We start from the raw sequence: 16,560 nt of genomic DNA on the forward strand, positions 1-16,560 counted from the left end.
TATAACATTATACCTGAGGTCGATGCTCCATTATTCTTGAGGAAGTCAAGGTATTTCTGGCAATTTCGCTTTCAATGCCCCTTCTTCTTGCAATAAAAACATTCACTTTCACTTGCAGTCTTGGGATTTGGAGTCGTCTTAGGCTTTTCAGGAGCCTTGGAAACTTTCTTGCCCTTTCTCTTGGCACTAGCCTTTTGCCCCTTATTCTTGAACCCCTTTCCTTTTTGAATCATAAGAACTTCCTTCTTAGGTTCCTTAGGGATATGTTTCTCAGCACTAACCAGCATTGCATGCAATTGATTCATAGTCTTTGCAGTGGCAGTCATGTTAAAATTCATGATAAACTGGTTGAAAATTTCTGGTAGTGAATGGAGAATGATGTTTGTTGCCAAATCATCACTATATGGGTGCCCCAGTTTCTCCATACTTTGCATTAGGCCAATCATTTTGAAAACATGATCATGAATTGTGGCGCCCTTCTCCATCCTACAATCAAGAATCTCACAATGGAGCTCATACCTTTCAACTCTAGCTTGTTTCTTAAACAAAGCTTTGAGTTCTTGCATGATTGAGTAGGCATCCTGGTCCTCAAAACGCTTTTGAAGACTAGGCTCCGTTGTAGCAATCATTAATTAAGTGATAGGTATAGCTCTGTCATGAGATTCCTTGTGCTTCTTGATCTCTGTCGGAGTTGGATTTTCTAGCAGAAGTCCTGGCAATGGGGTGTCAATGACATCCTCTGATCTCTACCTCTAGATTTCAGAACAAGCCTTAGCATTCTTTCTCAATTGGAAAAGTTATCCCCTGTCAACCTATCCTTCTCAAGGAATGGTCGAAGATTATAAACGTTGTTGTCATTGTGATTACGGCTACCCATCTATGTCAAAATGAGGCAAAGTTTAATAATTATGTTTAATTTAAAATTACAGTACCATGAACGCATTCATTAGGTAACTTTAAAACACTTTATTCAATAATTAATTGATCCCAATTGAATTTAAGTGATTCCAAGACCCTTTATTTGTGTAATAATTGACCGGACTTTGGCCCTACCATCAGCCATTACATTTTCAAGGTGAGTAATCTCCTTACTGATTACAACTCTTGTAACTCTTAGTTAAATAATTAATCATCACATGTTTAATTATTACCCTTAGCTTCAAGGTTCTAAACTCTTTAGGTAACCTTGTTGAGTATAACCAATTAATATTGTAAATTTGATTTACCCCAATTTCCAAAGATATAATATGACACCCAGCTTTGGCATGACCCATCATAAAAATCGAAGGTTTCATTGGGTTTTTAATTGGAAAAGCAATCTAAATATTACTGGGACCTAGATTTATTATGTTGTGATTATTTAGTGAACTCTAGCGCATCATCAATCAACATAAATAAAATCTAATATGCATAATCTACTAATGCAATAAAATAAAGCATGACATAGTATGACCCCTTAGTCCTAAGAAAACTAGAAATGAAAATGCTCCCACTTGAATCATCATGGACCTCCATCCACCTTGCTCCTTTGGGCCTTCACTTCACGGGCTTCTTTGAACTAACACTATTTAAATAACTATTCTATTTACTTTAAATAAAATTTACAAAAATACTTAACGGTTCGCAGACCGTATTTAGATTACAAAAATATTTCACGATGCGCAGATCGAATTTAAGAATCTATGGGCCATACTAGTCTATATATAACAACATAATATCATATATTATAAAAGTGCCATATAATAAATCACTCAACACGCTTGTCTAAACTACAAGATCGAATGTTCATAATCGAATGTTCCTAAAATATCTTATATTTTAATCATAATTAGATAATATCATATATTATTCATGACCGTTTATAAAATATCATATTTTTAATTTAGTCATGAGATAGAATCAAATCATATTTTAATATAGAAAGATAAATCATATTTAATCTTCCATGATTATCCTAACAAATTTAGGAGATTTTATCCTAATTACTAGCCAATCAAATAATTTTAAAATCAATTATATCCTAATCTAATTATGGGATAATCAAATTATTCAAATCAATTATTATCCTTTTGGAATATGCTCAGAATATCCTAATCAATATTATCCAAAATTAACCACTTTAATTAGGATAATTATCAATTTAACAACTTTAAATATGGATAATATCAAATAAAACAACTTTTGAATATTTGATTTTATTCTAAAATAAAAGATTTTATCCAAATAAAACCGACTTTATCTTTTAAAATAAAAGATCATATTTTCAAAATATTTTATCTTATCCAAAATAAATCATATTTATCTTGAAATAATTTTTAAAATAAAATAATAAATATTTTTTTTGAAAAACCGTGCCACTCACGTCGGCCACCATGGTTGGCTAGCCGAAGCTAGCCACGATGGCTGACTGCCTTGATGGAAGCCAGTGCCGCAAGGGGAGCAGCGCGGCAGCAGCACTGGCAACCGTGGCAGCAGCCGTGCAACGCTTGCACGCTGCTGCCCACAACCACCATAGACCGCATGCCCTCCCTCCCTCTCGGATTGCCACCAGGTCGGCAGGCGTCGTGGCTGCGCCATCCAGCCGCGGTTGCCGACCTTAAATTTTTTTTTTTTGTGTTTTAATTTAATTAAAACAACTTTTGTTAAATTTAAATTAAATAAATCCAAAAATTAAAATTAAATCAACATTCAATCTTAAAATAAGGGTTCATCATAAAATTAATCCCAATTTAATTCTAACTTATAAAATTAAATCGATGATCATACACAAAACATTTTTATGCATAAATCAATCCAATTAAAATTATGAAGCATTTAACAAATCAAATTAAAACAAAATCAAGCACAAAAATCATATTTTAGGGCTATTAATTTCGAAAAATTCGAAAATTTGGGTTAGGGGGGTTCGAAAATTTCGAGTAATTTAGGGCTTAATTCGGTCATCTTCATGGCTATTTGAGCATAATTAAATCGCATTTAATCTATTCCAAAAGTTTAATCACATTAAATATAACAATTGAACCATATTTAAATTAATTTCTCCCCTTAATTGATTATAAAATTAACATGGACATCAAATAATTGTATTATTATGATCTAGCGCGTTCATGCAGGAGGCTAACAGATACCACTGTAGGAGTTTATAGGTACTACGCAACGGAAATAATATGAATCATATTCAATTAAGCACCTAATCCCAAGAATCACATGCATAACACACAAGACACATCATCATACCTTTGATGCGTGAATTCCACGAAGTTATTCGACAGGCAAATCAGGGAGAGAATAGAGCCTCAAGTGTTGCTCCTCTACTTAGTCCACGAGATTTGAACGAGCCGTCCACCAAAACTATATTGATCGAGTGATTAAGGAAAACCGCGATCACCACCTTTACGGACAACCGACCACCGCACGAACCACCACCACCACAAGACACCAGCGACGCCGAGGAAGTAGAGAGAGCTGTGTGAGAGAGAGGACTTTGAGAGGGGTCGGATTTCGTGTTTGCTAATTAGGGTTTGATCAATAGATCAGTTAATTTCTTACGTGCATACCTAGGCACCTAGTCTATTTATAATCTCATTATAATTAGACTAGGTCACGAAGCCCAAAACTCTCTTATCCACTCCATATGGCCTCGTCCTCTAATGCTTGATCTAGCCCCTTTGTGTGACCTTATAGGATCCGTCCAATTGGGCTTTGAGCTATTTTACTAGTCCAAAGATCGTTAGTACCTCTAGTTATGACAAAACGACGACCCAAATGTATGAACTTAATTATCTTCATAATTTGATCCATTTATATATCTAGTAATTTCACACGAAGAAGACATAAATCCTTTCAGAGGGGAGGGGTTGGGGGTGATGGAGGGGTGGAAGTGAGGTGGAGGGGTGGCAGCAAGGTGGTTCAACGGTGTCTAAACCCAACTTAACGAAAATAGTAACGACGTAAGTCTGTTGGTAGTGAAATAAATATTTTAGAGATTTGAGTTGTAGCAAAATAAAATAAAAAATTAAACGGGTAGCAAATGTAACACGAGGTACTTTCGCTGGTAGCAAATGTCAATTTTTTCTTAAAAAAAACTAATTGAAATGATAAATGATAGTTGAACATTATGATAACAAGATCAAGACATAAACTTCAATTATACGTAGTATCAAAATTACAATATAAACATCACACACCAAAAAAAAAAGAATAATTACATCCATCACTAAAAGCTAAAATATTAAACTAGATCTTACCCAAACTAGATTTAAAGTATTATATATAATTTAACCCAAAAAAAACATCAAAGTACAATTAGAAATAAAAAAACGAATTAAAATCAAACAACCACTCATCGGATTAGATACTGAAGGTCGAAACTCCAAACGTAAAGCCTGATGGAGTTTTTTGTATGTCCCTTTTTCCTTTGTGCTGAAATTTCTTATGATTGATAGCGACCATTAATGGAGACGAAATGGTGTTGTGAAGAAGATGAAGTCTGCTCTGAGAAGCCGTGGAAACTAAGAAGGCGCCACCGTGAGGAGGAGATATGAGAGGAGAGAGAGAGAGACAGTGGGAATGTGGGATCTGTTTGAGGGGAATGAAGTTAGGGTTTGGTTTTAGACTTTTGGGCCTTTAGGGAATTAAAAAGTGGTATTTTCGGACATTGGATATCTGAAATCTAATATTAGGATATATGATATCCGAATTTTTCAGATCGGATATCCATAATTTTCGGATCGGATGCAGTTCGGATCATCGGATTTTTGGATTTTATGATAGTTTTGCTCAACCAATCAACCCTATCACCAAGGTGTGGCATCTCTAAGGCTTCATGAACAACTCCACTTTCCTTAGCTTCATTAAGAAATACTCCCTCCATTTTTAAATACTTGCTCCATTTCTCCATGCGCAGAGTTTTAGGAGAAATTGAAGAAAGTAATAAAATATGGAGTCAGTGGAGTAGGTGGGAAGATAAAAAATTATAAAAAAAAAAGTATTTGAGAGAATCAGAGGAGAGAGAATATGCAATTAAGAAAATATGATTTATGTTGGGTCCACTAGTCAATGAGAGAAATGAATTAAATATTGTAAATACTTTCCAAATAAGGAAATGGAGTAAGTATTTTAAAACGGTCAAAAATAGAAAGTGGAACAAGTATTTAAAAACGGAGGGAGTAGCACATCACCATTAGAGTTGGAGGAGGATTTGGATTAGGAATCTCCATGAGGGAAAACAATCTCCTTCCCCTTGCTCTCCATTTTCTGCTTGGCCGTCCTAAGAAGAAGAAGAAGAAGAAGAAGAAAAAGAAGAAGAAGAAGAAGAAGAAGAAGAAGAAGAAGAAGAAGAACTCCCTGACTGGTGACTAGGAGAAGGGGGATTATTCCCTACTAGATTGTTAAATTAATAGTCAGGGTATGGAAGGTGCAAATGTTGACAATGAGCTTTCTCAACCCTAACGAGATAAGTAGTTTGGGTACCATTGTCCATAATAAACTCTATACTTGTTGTAGTTTGGGATGTCCCCTGGTAGATAGAAATCAGAAAATTTTGCTTTGACTGTGTAATTAGGAGGCTCCTCGGTAGTAAACATTCATAGCTGAAATACGGTCTGGATTATCATAAACCCTGTCCCTTAGGACATTGCTCATGTAGGAACAGAAATAGCGAATCTTTTCTACATAATCGTAGGGATGTTCATTGTTTTTCTTAGTGAGAGTGCCCAATTGGGTGTATTTGCTAGGAAAAATCGGCATCCTGTAAAGAAAAGACTTAGAAAAGAATTCACTTTCCTAAAGAAAACAAAATAATACAGTACTTGCATGAATTAGGTTCAATGTTCAATCAAACAATTTTCCTTATTTCAAATCACATAATTACATGCTCTCAAGCAATTTACTTACATGATTAAACATTCACAACCTAAATATTGATGCATATAAAACATGATTATTTCTATCTTATATGTCCAATTTCTTTCCTATCCAATCTCACCAGGCCAACATGCTTTAAAAGCTTTTAACACATAATACTTACCTTAATCCTTGCTTCCCTGCAAAACGAACAAACTAAAAAAAAAAAAATTGACTCCTCTTAATTAAAATTTTCGAAAATAATAGAGAAAAAGACCAAGAAATTTTCGGCCCTCCGCCCTAAATTTTTTTTCAAAACTTCAAAATAAAAAATAATTTTCGAACCTTAATTTAAAAAAAAAAATCGGACCCTTTCCCAAAAAAAAATAATTGGGTTTTAATTTAATCAAATAAAATATTTGATCTTCTCAAAATAAAATAACCCTCTTAAAAAAAAATTCACCAATAAATAAGTACTTGGCAAAGTTTTAAATTTAAACACTTTAAAACACGTTTTTGGCTTTAGTGGAAATAAAATCTCAACCAAAGCTCCCAGATACCACTTTGTAACACCCTAAAAATTCCTTTCTTTTAAAATATCTGTTTTGCCCTGTTTAAAACTTTAAATAGGAAAGACTAATATATTTCCGCCACCGTGAAAATGGCTAAGGCAACTATCAAAGACACACAGCGAAAGACTCTCCTTTAAAATATTTAAAACGAATCGACCTAAAAGTCAACCAATCAAAAGTAAAGTCAAACCAAAGTAAAATAAAGTCAAACCTACAACTTGGAACTATTGTAGGACCTTAACAAAACCAATCCAATTTAAAAACCCTTACGTTAGTCTCACAATAGAAATATCATCATATAATTAAAGCAATAACACATCATAAACTCATGGAAACTAGCATGATTCGCTTTTCACTCATGCCCATCATGAATATGCTTCATCACCTGAAAAGCTTCTCTCTACTTGTTTCCACTACTCTTCATTAAAAATTGGTCATCATAGGGACAAGGTAAAGAAAAGGCCAACAAATACATAAACACACAATCAGCAAAGCTGAGTACATAAGCGTAATTAAACACACTAACATGCTTTTACCTATCAATACACAACTTACCTTTGTAGACACCCAATGTGTCTCCTCAAAACCAAACCTAGTGATGAATACCTTTCATGTCATTTGATTATCGAACAAAGTGAAAGTGTGGAAAGTCTAGTGATGAAGATTTTTTTTATTAAAATGTCTCTTATTTCTGTTTTTGAAAATATATTTTTTCTTACTCCTATTTATGAAAAATAGCCAGTCCAATTTGGTTTGGTCCATAATAAGGGTTCGATGATAGTGTAGTTGGATTAGGCTGAAAAAGAGCTTTCCAATGATTTATTATAGGCCCAATTTTAATGAATTATGAGGAAGTTATGGATTAAATTAGATTAGGCCCAATGATTTTAAAGGTAGCCCGATGATCTAGAGGAGGGCCTATTAATTATATTTTAAAGACGTTTTATCTAGGAGAAAATATATTAAATATGATTTCGAACACTACTCGGACGCATAATTACCTGCAACCGGTGTTAAAGGTAATTACGCGTGGAAAAGCGCATTGACTTTTGGACCAGCACGAGACGACATAGTAGTCGTCGCCTCGTCGCCAAGCGCTGACCTTCGTTGCCTGGCGACGAACTTGTCGTCTGGCGCTGACTCATGTCGTTTGCCACAGGAGGTATTTTATTCCGAATATGATTTTTGTCTCCTGTCCTATTTTTCTTATAAATAGGGGTCGTATCTCCCTGTTTTCAAATGATCTACATTCACAACAATCATCTCTTTCTCTCTCTTTTCTTTTTCTAAACCTTCCCTCTCTCAAAAATTCCTCATGCATTAGCTTTAGAAACACCTAGCCATGTTCGAAGTTGCCTTCGCCCTAGACATGAAAGGTTGATAATTTCTAAGGCTTTGGTCCCAAATCTCTATTTCAATTATTTAATTTAATTGTTTGATTTTATACTTTTCCTTGAAGTTACTAACATGTGTGTTTTTTTATTAGAAAGAGATACGAGTCATCGAAGTAAGTATTTTAATTGTTTTATTGATCTTTTGATATAGAAATCACGTTAGGATGTTTTATTGCTTCCTAGTATCATGTTAGGATGTTATATTGCTTCCTAGTATCATGTTTAGGGTAAATTTCTATTATCATGCATATTATTTTGATGCCTCTTGTAGTCACCTACTTTTGGCCTCTTGTCCCAAAAGGAAGTGCGATGATGTTACAAAAATCCGTTCTTCATGTTAGATCAAATTTGAAGTGTGTATGGACTATGAAAAGCATTATGAATTAAGTTAAAACCCATATTTGAGACCAAGTTTTCTTAGAGCCTTGTTCGATTACTAATTAGGCCTAAAACGTGTTCATACATGTTTATACTTGATTAATAACTCTAGGGAATATTTTTAAGCGTTAACCCCCAAGCTTGAACCCCACTGTGATCATACACTAAAGTACGGTGGCGTCGAAAGGGAAGGAAGCTAGAGCAAAAGAGTCGCCAACAAGTTTTAGGAACTTGTAAACCGTTCACAGGGTGAAGGTTACACCCCTTAACGATCCAAGAGATCGTCAACTCCATAAGGTCTTGAACCAAAATAGGGTTCGGGGATGATGGTACAAATCCAACCTAAAAGAGATTGAACCTGCCCTAATAATAGGCCTCTACTTTATTCTGATCGTATTCATGTGCGCTTTCTGACTAACATGCAATCAATAGGATTAACCCTAAACCTGTTTAATCTATGTTGGTTGAGTATTAATGCACAAATAAATCTATTATTGGCGATCACTTGAATTATAATCATATTAACCCTAAACAAGATTATTAATTATCTTATTAAGCGTGATTACAAGTACAAATTCCCTTTAAACATGCATAAAAGGTGTGATAAAGCAATAAAAGAATAAATATCAAGCAACATAATAATAAAAATCATGATTATAATCATCATAACAACAATAATAATCATAAATATAATCATAATCAAAACAGTTATAAAAATAATCATGAATCATGTTAAAGCATAATAATAGCAAGATCCTAGGCATGATACTAACAAGATTAATAACAAACCCTAGCATGTCACTAAGCAATAAAAATCAAAGCTTTAACCCTAACATGATACTAACAATCATAAATATTAGGAAGAACATAAAAGGCATCATAACAATCATGGTTGATATTAAAGTTACCCTAGACATGGTACTAGGAATCAAAATAACAACCTAAGCATGAACTCTATATCATAACATCAATTAAACCATTAAAGTTCTTAGTTTGATGCCTCGTACCTCTTTCTATTAACAAAATACACACGTTAGTAACTTCAAGGAAAATAATAAAATAACAATTAAATTAAATAATAATTGAAAGAGAGATTTGGGACCAAACCCTTAGAAATTAAACCTTTCACGTCTAGGGCGAAGGCAACTTCGAATATGGCTAGGTGTATCTAGATCTAATCACTAGTAGAAAAAATTAAAAAGCCACCGGTTAAAGGCCACCGGTTTTTGTAAACCGGTGGTTTAAAAAATAGGCGGGCTAGGGCAAAAATTATGTTCACCGGTTCAAACCAAACCGGTGGCAAAAATCCTCAAGACCACCGGTTTTGAACCAGTGGCAATATTCAAATAAAAAAAAACGCGGCTTTTTATCTCCTCCTTCCCCCTTCTCTGGCTCAATTCAACAGTATATCAATTGCAATTCGTTCCCAAGTTTCGACCATTGAATCCTCTCTTCAAACCCTACCACCACAAACTCCACCACTGACGCCAAGGCTACCGCACCACCATCCACCACCTCCGCACGCCCTCCACCACATGCGCACACCTCCACCCTCCCTCCACCACTCAGCGCAAGCAGCAAAATAGGGGAAGCATTCGTGGTACCTCCTCCACACTCCCGTCACGCCACAGCCACCGCACCACCATCCACCACCTCCGCACTCCCTCCGAACCTCCTCCACCACTGAGCAAAGCAGCAAGCAGCCACGGGTAGTATTTTATTCGATTTTTCGAATTTTTGGGGGAATCTCCTCCACCAATGACCAGGTGCGTGGTCCGTCCACCACCTGTCAGCACTAACGCCACAGCCACCGCACCACCATCCCACAGCCACCGCACCACCATCCCACAGCCACCGTCCGAAAGTGAGGCATAATTTTCTTGTAATTTTTTCTGAATTTCTGGGTTTTTTTTTGTTGTTGGTAGGGTTAAAAGTTGAGAGAATGCATCTTAAACTTGCAAGAAATTGATTAATTGTTCATGAATTAGGTTATTATTTGGTTATTTTTTCTGAATTTTCTGGTTTTTTTGTTGTTGTTGGTAGCTTAGGGTTAAAATTTTAGAGAATGCATCTTTAGAAATCAAGAAATTGATTTATTGTGTGTATCTTTAGAATGCAATTGATTAATTGTTCATGAATTAACAGTATAATGGAAAATATATTTTGATTAATTTTTTTATTTCTTTCACTGTATTATTATTATTATCATTTTGTTGTTGTTGCTTAATTTTTGGTTAATTATAGTTTGAATTATTGAATTATTTTTGAGTTAGATTGAGGAGTAATCCGTTTTAGATTACATTACATAATGATTTTCCTAATGCTTTTAGGAAATATATGGATTATGGAGTATGATTTGATTGTTAGGTTTTATTAGGAAATTTTGAATAAATTAGAGATTATTAGTAACCTTGTTACTTAATTAGTTGAAGTTGGTAGTATGTTTTAATGTGTAATTTTAGGTTGTTTTATAGTTCTTGACAAAATTACTAACTTTTATTTTTTGTTTTATTTTTTATTTTTGTAGATTCATATTATGTAGTGAAGCACAAGTTTATTAGCTATTCAAGTGGGAAGTTCGAGACTTTACATCCATTATACTTGCTATATTGGTATGAACTATAAACTTTATGGAGCTATATTTCTTTCTATTTATCCATTTGATAAAAGTGTCTTCATGATATTACAAGTTGTGTCTTGTTTAATTATAAATAATTACAATAACATGTTGAATGTTTGCATCATCATATGCCTAGATACCCGTTCAAGGCTTTCTCATTAGGAGAAAGTATTGAATAGTCCCCGGTTGGGACTATTCTTGAATGTTTACTCTCACTTAGGTGGTGAATGTATGTCATTTTTTTCGATTTTAAGGAACATCTTGGCTGTCCATTTCTTCTCCATGTTCTCTGGGTACATATGTGGGTAAGTAATTATCTACATCTTGTACTTGGAGAACTAGGGGGAAGTGCTGCCGGATTTTCCTTAAAATTGGAAAGTTGACATACATTCACTAGTGAGAGTAGACATTCAAGGATGGGTTAGGTTGGAGTGATAAGGACACTTTGGAAACATGCATTTGTTCACTATATGAATGGTATATTCACGGTGTGTACTTGAAGTTGAATTATATAAGATATGTAGAAATTGTACATTATTGATAATATGTTGCTATATATATGTTTAGAGACACTTTACTAAATGGGAAAGGATCGTAGTTGGATGTATGGTAGACGTGATACAATGGATTTTTGGAATGGGGTTCAAGAGTTTTGTGAGACGGCTTTATCTTACAAAATTGGTGAGGAAGGCCTATACTGTCCTTGTGTTGATTGTAATAATGTGAAGGTGGTCAATAGTGTTGAAATCATTAGAGATCATGTACTTTGTCGTGGGTTTAGACTTAAATACCATGTGTGGATTTGGCATGGTGAAAGTGGAGAGTATAGTGAGGATCTTGATGGGAATGATGTGCATGATAAAAGCAATGAGATTCATGTGGAAGAGGAATGGGAGAATGATGAATATGTTATTGATAGTGGTGAGGATGGAGCTGAGGATCATCCTATGGATGAGGTCGAGGATAATGATGTGGATGAGATGTTGCATAATGTCGAAGGTGATGTGTTTGAATTACTATCGGAGGCTTCCAAAAAGCCTTTGTACCCTGGGTGCAAAAAATACTCCAAACTTTCTGCCGTGCTAACACTTTTTAACATTAAGTCTAAGCATGGGTGGACGGACGTTAGTTTTACTTCTTTGTTGACTGCATTAAGTGAGATTTTGCCTGATGGGAATGAAATTCCTACGTCTTACTGTTATGCAAAGAAGCTTATGGGTCCATTTGGTTTAGAGTATAAGAAGATACATGCATGTCCTAATGATTGTATTTTGTATCGTAATGAAAATGAACAATTGGAGGAGTATCCACGATGCAAGCAATCGCGCTACAAGCGCATGAGTTGCAATCCTGGTACGAAGGGACCTCCTGCTAAGGTGTTGTGGTATCTTCCTATTATTCCAAGGTTTAAGCGTCTATTCTCAACACCAAAAGACGCTAAAAACTTGAGGTGGCATGCCGAGGGAAGGAAGAAAAACAGAATGCTGAAGCATCCGGCTGACTCCCCGCAATGGAAGAACATTGATTTGAAGTTTTTGGAGTTTGGTAATGGAGTCTGAAATTTAAGACTTGGGTTGTGCACAGACGGGATGAATCCATTTGGTACTCTTAGTACCCAACACAGCACTTGGCCGGTTCTTTTAGTGATCTACAATTTTCCTCCTTGGTTATGTATGAAACGGAAGTATATAATGCTTTCATTGCTAATAACGGGGCCTAGGCAACCTGGAAATGACATAGATGTTTGGAAAGATGTGGGACGAAGGGGTTTCTTGTTTTGATGCTCATAAGAACGAGGTGTTCACATTGCGTGCAGCCCTTATGTGGACCATGAATGACTTCCATGCATATGGAAACCTGTGTGGGTACAAGGTTAAAGGGAAAAAAGCATGCCCCATATGTATTGATGAAACATCAAGCATATACCTTAAGAATTCTCACAAATATGTGTATATAAGGACTCGAAGGTTCCTTAGGCGTGATCACCCGTACCGTAGGCAAAAAAAGGCTTTCGATGGGATAGCGGAAGAGGAGACTGCGCCTAGGCCATTGACCGGTGTTGAGTTTTATGCTCGATTTAAGGGTATATGAACAATGTTTGGAAAATCTGAAAAAGCTCCGGTCTCAACAACTCTTTTAAAAAAAGAATCAATTTTGTGAAAGCTTCCGTACTGGAAAGAACATGATGTTAGGCACTGTCTTGATGTGATGCATATAGAGATGAATGTGTGTGATGCTCTTGTGGGAACACTTTTTAATATTTCAGGCAAAACAAAGGATGGAAAGGGTGCACGGTTAGATTTGGAAGAGATCGGGATTCGTCCGGAATTGTGGCCTCAAGACAAGGTTACAAAGGGGAAGGACAGAAAGGGAAAGGAATCGGAACAAGAAACTGTAAATGTTTCGAAAAAAGGAAAGGGGAAGAGAAAGGGAAAGGGAAAGGCCGCGGATGCTTCAAAGAGTAGAGATGAGGGTAAAGGCAAGGTTGAGAAGAAGTATTTACCATCGGCTTGCTACACATTGTCAAGGGTAGAAAAGCGGATGTTTTGTGCATGTCTTTACGGCATTAAGGTTCCATCTGGGTACGCATCTAACATGAAAAGATTTGTATCCTTAAGTGGAGAACTGAAGCTGACAAGTATGAAATCCCATGATTGTCACATGTTGATGCAAGTATTTCTACCGATTGCAATACGTGGTATTTTACCGAAGCACGTGAGGGAAGCTATTACAAGCCTATGTTCGTTTTTCAATACAATATGCAGCAAAGTGCTTGATCCTTGTACACTTGATTCTTTGCAAACGGATGTGGTTGTGACTTTGTGCAAATTTGAGATGTATTTCCCACCCTCGTTTTTTGACATAATGGTGCATCTCATTCTTCATTTGGTGCATGAGATTAAGTTGTGCGGTTCGGTTTTCTTGAGGTGGTGCTATCCTTTTGAAAGACACATGGGCACATTGCAAGATAAAGTAAGGAATCCGGCTCATCCGGAAGGAAGCATGATTCAAGGGACCGTGAGTGAGGAGATTGGTAATTTTATGGCCGACTATTTAGCCGTTGCTGAACCTATTGGTCTTCCTGCTTCTCGACATGAAGGGAGACTGGATGGTCATGGCACAATTGGGTCAAAACGAATGTCACCGGATCGAGATCAGTTCTTACAAGCACACCTTTATGTGTTGCACCATGCTGCTGATGTTCACCCATATTTAGATGAGCACATGGCTAGTTTGCGTGATGAATTTCCATCGAAAGGTGAAAGGGCACTAATGCAGTTGCATAATAAGAGGTTTGTGAGTTGCTTTAGTGAACGAGTGATGAGTTGCTTGGATGATAGTGTCACCGATACAGTAAGGTGGCTTGCTTATGGTCCTAGGGATGATGTTCACTCATTTTAGGGATATGACATCAATGGGTACACTTTTTGGACAGAGGGTCGACCCAAAACAGTGGAGTAACGCTTGTGGCATCGTCAAGGGAGTTTGCAAGTGCTAAGGATAAATCACCTGTCGATGCAAAATTGTCATACTACGGTCGAATTCAAGAAATATGGGAGCTTGATTATTGTAACTTCACGGTTGCTCTTTTCAAATGTAAGTGGGTTGATAATATCAGGCGTAATGTCAAGTATGATGACTTTACTCTTGTAGATCTTGGGCGCTTGAATGATAGTTTGGAACCGTTCATACTAGCTTCTCAAGCTAAGCAAGTGTTCTATGTAACTGACCCACTCGATTCAAAACGGTCCATTGTGCTAGCTGAGAAAAGAAGAATCCTAGGCATTGGAGATGTTGAAGATGAGGAAGAATACGATGCATTTGATGATTCAGCACCTTTCACTGTTCCTAGACCTATTGCATCAAATGACATAGACGACCTGACATGTTATATGCGGTCAGACCACAACAAAGGAATATTAGAATGAGGTACTATAACATTTAATTTGAAATTGTAAGCAATTAAAAATATTATTAAATTTAATCAGAAGTTAGGTAATTTTATGAATAGTTTGAGGGAAAATGTATGATATTGTTATCTTAGTTGCTAAATTTTCACAAATTCTTGTTAATGAATGAAGTATATCTCAAAATTGACATATTATGATAGAATTTAATTTTTTTAGTGTTAACGGTACTAGAAAATAACAAGTTACGTCAAAATGCATAAAAAATGATAGAATTTAATATTTTATATGCTAACATGTATTATGACCTATATGTCAACATTTTTATCTCTTATGGACCTAATATCGTGTTATGTTTGTAATGACAGGTGTTTATAACTCATGGAGGACGATTATGACCCACTAATAGAGGATTTGGAGGATGATGATAATGGCTATGAGGATGAGGATGAGGACAAGGACGAGCCATATGATGTCAACAAGGAGACTGATTTGGGTGAGCTAGAAGATCAGGAACAAGATGCTTTTGAGCGCAGGCTTGATGAATTTGAAATTTCAGCTGAACGTGCGCCTGCTGAAATTTTTATTGTACATGCACGTAGAGCACTACGGGAGCACTTAAGTGACACTAATTCCCCTAGTAAAGTTGGGTGGTTATGCCCCGAACAGACATCCGAGACTAGAATCTTACACAACTCCCCCGAGGTAATGTATTCTGTTAATCATAATATTAGGGAATCAATGCGTGTGGGAGACAAGTTCATATTCGCCCCATGTTATGAGGAGTACGTTTAACCATGTGTAATTTAATTCTTTCTACATTTGAATTATTTGAATGAACCCTAATTATTGATTTGTTTGTGTATTGTGAATTTATGTAGGTTTTATTGGTTCCTCATGGTGATTTGTCCTGCTAATAACACAATCTTTCACCTTGATCCAGCTCGATCAACAAAGAAGTACCTCGTGATGTCTGTACTACAAAAGTAAATATAGCTACCTAGTGTTGATTATCTTAACCTAACTCATTTAGTAGTCAAACTAATCAAATTTGAATTTACTTTCCTATAGTATTATGAAGAAGATACATGGTCGTGCTCCACGGGGTCATACATGGAAATCACCTATGGTAATGCCACATCATATTGTGATTATCTTAATAAACATTGCTAAAACAATTGTCGGTTTTATCTGACGTTTGATTCATTTGATTTTTTCCTATGCTAGTTCCCACAACAAGATAATGGAGTTGATTGTGGATTATACGAGATGAGATTCATGCTTGACATAGCGACTCATTGTACCAACACCACACATCTTGATGAGGTACGACCTTAAACTTAGTAAAATGCTCTTTTTCTATGATTTCAAGGCTTAGCCACCTATAACTAAGTATAATTGACATGTTATGAGAAAGAAATTGGTCATTTGTTTAAAAAAGTAGAAAATGGGCAAGTAGAAGTCATTTAGGCCTTATTTAGGCTATTTTGCATGAAAATGCGACCTTAAACTTAGTAAAAAGCCCTTTTTTTGTGATTTCAAGGCTTAGCGACCTATAACTAAGTATATTGACATTTTAAGAGAAAGAACTTGGTCATTTGTTTAAAAATGTAGAAAATGGGCAAGTAAAAGTCAAACAGGCCTTATTTAGGCTATTTTGGAAGAAAATGCGACCTTAAACTTAGTAAAAAGCCCTTTTTCTGTGATTTCAAGGCTTAGCCACCTATAAATAAGTATAATTGACATGTTATGAGAAAGAACTTGGTCATTTGTTTAAAAATGTAGAAAATGGGCAAGTAGAAGTCAAATAGGCCTTATTTAGGCTATTTTGGATGAAAATACGA

The sequence above is a fragment of the Chenopodium quinoa genome, unplaced genomic scaffold, assembly GCF_001683475.1.
Source record: "Chenopodium quinoa cultivar QQ74 unplaced genomic scaffold, ASM168347v1, whole genome shotgun sequence".
In the NCBI taxonomy this organism is placed as follows: domain Eukaryota; kingdom Viridiplantae; phylum Streptophyta; class Magnoliopsida; order Caryophyllales; family Amaranthaceae; genus Chenopodium; species Chenopodium quinoa.